This window comes from Elaeis guineensis, chromosome 9, assembly GCF_000442705.2.
Source record: "Elaeis guineensis isolate ETL-2024a chromosome 9, EG11, whole genome shotgun sequence".
NCBI classification, from domain to species: Eukaryota; Viridiplantae; Streptophyta; class Magnoliopsida; order Arecales; family Arecaceae; genus Elaeis; species Elaeis guineensis.
The window spans coordinates 78,029,511-78,036,209 of record NC_026001.2 but is presented as its reverse complement, the minus strand read 5'-3'; the positions used below and the strand labels follow the sequence as shown (position 1 = coordinate 78,036,209).

General features: G+C 37.3%; 1 non-coding gene across 1 annotated transcript; it reads right to left on the bottom strand.

Moving 5' to 3' along the window:
* Positions 1 to 760: 760 nt before the first annotated feature.
* LOC140851823 (small nucleolar RNA R71) lies at positions 761 to 867 on the bottom strand. The gene has a single exon (XR_012134580.1). It is a non-coding gene; the product is annotated as a small nucleolar RNA R71 (small nucleolar RNA).
* Positions 868 to 6,699: the final 5,832 nt, after the last annotated feature.

The following is a 6,699-nucleotide window of genomic DNA, read 5'->3' as shown; positions in this document are numbered from 1 at the left end:
AAAGGCAACGATGAGTGAACCTCCCACCTCTTATACTTACCTGGCTAACTAGTTGATCAATCTCCACTTGGAAGGTTTGAAGGGTCATCTTGGAACAGTTAGGAGCTGTCTAGATTTAGGTTAACCCTAGGATAGATTGAGTTTAATTTATTGATTCACTTGTTTGAAAAAAAAAAAAATTTAAAATTTAAATTAATTTGGTTACTTTTCTTTAGATTTAGGACTCCTTAGGATCTTCTCTTTAGAACTTTTTCTCTTTTCTTTCTTTTCCTTATACATAAAAATTTTATTAAAAAAAAAAAATTGTATAAACATCGAGAACCGTACACTTCGTGTGTGGAGAAGAGTGTCAGGTCGTCTAGTTAGAATTGAGTCAATTCCTGTTGTTCCAATGGCTGAACCAATCCAACCCATGACCCTTAAGGATTTGTGTTATCCAGTTGGCTCCATCCAACCATCTTGTATCAGGTTGCCACAACCCACAGCTAACAATTTTGAAATCAAACCTCAAATCATAAATATGCTTCCAAAATTCACAGGATTAGAGGATGCTTATATATTTATTAGAGAATTTGAGGAGGTATGTGCAACCATGAAACTGCAATTAACAGAGGATGAGGTCAAACTTAGATTAATCAACTTTGCCCTTAAGGACAATGCTAAGAAGTGGCTTTATAGTCTGCCAAACTATTCTGTCACTACTTGGGAGGGCTTTGTGAGAACATTTTTAAAAAAGTATTTCCCCCATCATAAAACAGCTAGGATTAGGAATGAAATAAATCAATTTTACCAACTAGCTGGTGAATCATTTTGGAAGTACTTTGATCGTTTCAAGAATCTTTTGACCCAATGCCCACACCATGGAATAGAAACTTGGAGACTATGCCAGATCATCTATGAGGGGTTAGATTCAAACTCAAGAACCATGCTAGAGTCCATGTGCCAAGGCCAATTTATGGACAAAGAAACTACTGAAGCTTGGCAATTCTTAGAAGACCTAGCCGAGAAAAATTTACAGTGGGAAACAACTAGGGAACCTGATAAAGCTACACCTTCAAGAGGAGGAATGCATCAAATTCAACCAACCCTAGCATCAGAGGCCAAGATTGCAACCTTAACACGTAGATTGGAAGCCTTAGAATTACAGAGACCAGCCAATGTAAATCAAATATCTGCACCCATGTGTAAAGGGTGCAATGCACCAGACCATGTCTTAGAAGAATGTTCCTACTCGAATGAGTGTGCACAGGTGAATGCCACCTATCAAGGACCATTGAACAATCCTTATGCACCCACATATAACCCAGGTTGGAGGAATCACCCGAATTTCTCATGGTCCCAGAATCCTAATGTAGGCAATCCAAATTTCAATCAGCAAAATCTAAGGTCCAACCCAGTAATGAACAACCCGCCAGGCTTCCATGATAATGACAAGAAAATTACCTCTTTAGAGAAAAGCCTAGAAGCCATGATGAAAACACATACCAGCTTTATGCAAACTACGGGTCAACTCATAAATAATAACACCCAAGCTATAGCCCGTCTGGAAATGCAAGTAAGTCAGCTGGCTTCGACCATTAGTGAACGAGAACATGGTAGGTTACCTAGCCAACATGAGCCAAATCCTAGGAACCAAAATGGTCCACGACCCCAACAAGGAAACCAAGTTAATGGTATAAATGCCATTCATACCTTAAGATCAGGAAAATAAATAGACAATAAGGTAGTTGCACTTGATGATATAGATGACTCATCTGTCGAGTCACCTTCTAAAACTACTACCTTTCAACCTCAAGCACCAGAAACTGAAAATTCACCTAGTCCAGTACTTAAAAATCCTAGAGCTCCTTTTCCAAACAGACTGAAATCCAATAAATCTGAACATTTAGATAAAATTTTAGAGGTATTTAAACAAGTCCAAGTTAATATTCCTCTTTTAGATATAATCCATCAGGTTCCAACTTATGCCAAATTTTTAAAAGATCTCTGCACTAGGAAAAGGACCACTAATGTACCAAAGAAAGCATTTTTGGCTGCAAGTGTCAGTTCATACCTATCTAGCCATGTGCCAATTAAATATAAGGACCCTGGAGCTCCAACAATTTCTTGTGTTATTGGAGAAACCAATATAAAAAAGGCCTTGCTAGATCTAGGAGCTAGTGTGAATATCCTTCCATATTCGGTGTATGAACAACTAGGATTAGAAAAACTTCAACCTACTGGGATCACATTACAGTTAGCCGATAGATCTCTCAGGATCCCTAAGGGAATGGTCGAGGATGTTCTGATAAAGGTTGAAAATTTTATTTTTCCTGTAGATTTTATTGTTTTAGAGACTGAGCCAGTTGCGAATCCTAAAGGACATATACCTGTCATTTTAGGAAGACCATTCTTAGCTACGGCCAATGCTGAAATCAATTGTCGAAATGGTCTAATGAAGTTATCCTTTGGGAATATGACCATTGAGCTTAATGTTTTTAACTTAGAACAGGAATCCTCTTCTCATGCTGATGTCAATGTAGTCCAAGATGGTATTTATGAATCCATTGACATTAGTGATGATGAAGTCGACCTAGAGTCTAACCCCTGGTTAATCCATGAGTCTGAGGATGTCAATGAAATACTTAAAGAAAATCAGATTAATCAGGAATCGACACTTCCTACTGAACCAATCATTGAGATGGTGAACTCATCACCTAAACCATCGATAGAGGAAGCACCCATTTTAGAACTGAAGCCCCTCCCAGAACATCTCAAGTATGCATATCTAGGACCCAAAGAAACTTTGCCTGTAATTATTGCATCAGACCTAGATCCCAAGCAAGAGGAGGAGTTATTGTCAGTTCTAAAAGCAAATCAAGAGGCAATAGGTTGGGCCATAGCAGATATCAAAGGAATAAGCCCTTCTATAGTTCAACATAGAATATACTTAGAGGAAGAGGCTAAACCAACAAGAGAAGCCCAAAGAAGGCTTAATCCAGTTATGAAGGATGTAGTTAAAAAGGAGATTCTGAAACTCCTAGATAGTGGAATAATTTATCCTATTTCTGATAGCTCTTGGGTAAGCCCAGTTCAAGTAGTACCCAAGAAATCTGGGGTAACAGTGGTCCAAAATGATGCAAACGAACTTATCCCAACTAGGACCCAAACGGGATGGAGGGTCTGTATAGACTATAGAAAGTTGAATGCTGCGACAAGGAAAGATCACTTTCCTTTGCCATTTATTGATCAAATGTTGGAAAGACTAGCCGGACAAGAGTTTTACTGTTTTCTTGATGGATACTCCGGTTACAACCAGATCCCCATAGCCGCTGAAGATCAAGAAAAGACTACATTCACCTGTCCATTTGGTACTTTTGCCTATAGACGAATGCCCTTTGGACTATGTAATGCACCGGCAACCTTTCAGAGATGCATGATCAGCATATTTTCAGATATGATAGAACGATTTCTAGAAATTTTTATGGATGACTTTTCTATTTTTGGTCTAACCTTCTCCGAGTGTCTGAATCACCTGCAATTAGTTCTAGAACGATGTAAGGAGAAGCACCTAGTTCTCAACTGGGAAAAATGTCAGTTTATGGTCAAACAGGGAATAGTTCATGGCCATGTCATTTCTAAAAAGGGGATTGAAGTGGACAAGGCCAAAATAGATCTAATTGCAAGTCTTCCACCACCTAAATCTGTGAAAGAAATACGTTCATTTTTAGGTCATGCTGGATTCTATAGAAGGTTTATTGCCAACTTTAGCAAAGTAGCACGTCCACTGACTAATCTTTTGGCAAAGGATACTAAATTTGAATTTACTCATGAGTGCTTGGAATCCTTTGAATTTCTAAAAAATGCACTTGTATCAGCTCCAATCATTCATCCTCCTGTCTGGTCTGAACCATTTGAATTAATGTGTGATGCGTCCGATCATGTTGTGGGCGCAATCTTAGGTCAACGAATAAATAAGCTGCCTAGAGTGATATATTATGCAAGTAAAACCTTAAATGATGCGCAGCTTAACTACACCACAACTGAGAAGGAGTTCCTTGCCGTTGTCTTTGCTTTAGAGAAATTTAGATCTTATTTGGTTGGGACCCACACCATTGTTTACACCGATCACTCAGCCATTAGACATCTCCTAGCAAAGAAGGATGCCAAGGCACGTTTAATCAGATGGATTTTGCTCCTTCAAGAATTTGACCTAGAAATTAGGGACAAGAAAGGCACTGAGAACGTTGTAGCAGATCATTTGTCCCGAATTCCAGTTGCACCATCTAGTGAACCACCCATCAATGAATCTTTCCCAGATGAGCAACTCATGTCTTTGTCTACTGAACCTTGGTTTGCTGATATTGTAAATTATTTAGCCATAGGCAAGATACCTTCTCATTGGACTAAGCAGGATAAATATAAATTCTTTGCCCAAGTGAAGTATTTCATTTGGGATGATCCTTATCTTTTTAAACAATGTCCTGATCAAATTATTAGAAGGTGTATCCCAGATAACGAAGTCATGAATATTTTATCTTTTTGTCATGATCAAGCATGTGGGGGTCACTTCGCGTCTAAGAAAACTGCTGCTAAGGTTCTCCAATGTGGTTTTTATTGGCCCAATTTGTTTAAGGATGCTCACGAATATTGTAAAAATTGTGCTCAATGTCAGAAAATGGGCCGAATCACCAAGCGACACATGATGCCACTCAACCCAATCTTGGTAGTTGAAGTTTTTGATGTTTGGGGGATCGATTTCATGGGACCATTTCCAAATTCCTTTGGAAATAAATATATTCTAGTAGCAGTTGATTATGTTTCAAAATGGGTAGAAGCAATTGCATGTAGAACACCCGATAGCAAAATGGTCATTAAGTTTCTTAAAGAAAATATTCTCTCCCGTTTCGGTATTCCTAGGGCAATCATTAGTGATCGGGGAACCCATTTTTGTAACCGACCTTTTGCAACATTGATGAAAAAGTATAATGTCACCCACAAATTGGCCACACCATATCATCCTCAAACTAGTGGGCAAGTTGAAGTGTCAAACCGACAAATCAAACAGATCCTGGAAAAAACTGTTAATGCCAATAGAAAGGATTGGTCTTTAAAATTAATTGATGCACTTTGGGCATACCGAACCGCTTTCAAGACCAATCTAGGAATGTCTCCTTATAGGATTGTGTTTGGTAAACCATGTCACTTGCCTATTGAGATAGAACACAAAGCCATGTGGGCCATCAAACAACTAAATACAAATTTGAACGATGCTGGAACCATAGGAAGCTTCAATTGAATGAATTAGAAGAACTTAGAAATGAAGCCTATGAAAATGCAAGGATATACAAGGAACGAACCAAAGCATTTCATGATCAATCAATTATAAGAAAAACTTTCAATATCGGACAAAAGGTGCTCTTATATAACTCTAGATTACATCTGTTTCCAGGAAAGCTTAGGTCTAGATGGACAGGACCATTTTAGTAAAGAAAGTTTTTTCACACGGAGCTGTTGAGATTGAAAACCCAAGTAATGGTGTTATCTTTAAAGTTAATGGTCAACGATTAAAACCATTCTTGGAATTACCTGTCAAGACTGTTGAAGATGCCATGGTTCTTTATGAACCAACTTATTCTGATTAAGTTGCTTCGAGGTTTGGTCTGGCTGAAGACATAAACTTAGCACTTCTGGGAGGCAACCCAGCTTATTTAATTTCTAATGCTTTCTTTGTTTTCAGTTTGCTTAGGACAAATAAATTAGATAAACTCCATTGGGGACAATGTCGGTCAAGTTGAGGGGAGAGCTTGAACAAAATCAGGTGTTATCATTTCCTTTTCCTTCCACTATGAGTTATTCTTGCATTTAATATATTATGTAAAAAAAAATAATAAAATAATAAATATATATATATATATATGAAATAAATTAATCTATAAAAGAAATAAGAGTAAGTTAGAAAGTATTTGCTAATGTAGTGAGTCACGGAGAAGATTAGCTGGTTAGACTCTTGGTGGCTTAGGTCATTTAAAGACTATTAGCACTTCCAATTGCACATGCACACTAACAAGGTAAAGTAGGTGTTAATTGTAAGGCCAATTAGGATTTGAGTATTATTTAAATTAGATAATTTTCTCTACACCCCAATTGAAGAAATTTGAATTTAAGGAAGAGCTACCTGCCTGAAATAAAATGCAAAACACAGAGTAAATGTGGATTGCCCTAAGCCTAGTACGGGTCTCTTCACCTAAGTCAAGTGTTGAGATTCGCGTCAAACGGTGGTGGGAAGGCCAGGATGCTCAGCAAAAAAAAAAAAAAAAAAAAAAAAAAAAAAAAAAAAAAAAAAAAACAGTGTGAAAGCTACCTTAGTTCTTTGTTTAATCTGGGGTGTATAGAAAATTAATCGAACTAAGTTATGAAAAATGATACAATTGGCCTGTACAAGTTAATACTGAAATACTAAGTTAGTTATCACCACACAAGTGCTATAAAACTTTAAGTGTACTCTAAGAAAGCTTCTAAGTAGACTGACTACCGATTCTAATTCGAAGCTCATTACTTAGTAATACTAGAAAACTTCTTGAATTTCGATCTTAAATTAATTTGCAAAGGAAGGATCTTTTTAGAATATGATCTTATTTTGGTACATTGCTAAGGGACTAGCAATGATTAAGTTGGGGGGTGTGATTTATGTCACAAATTGACATAAAAAGTATCAAT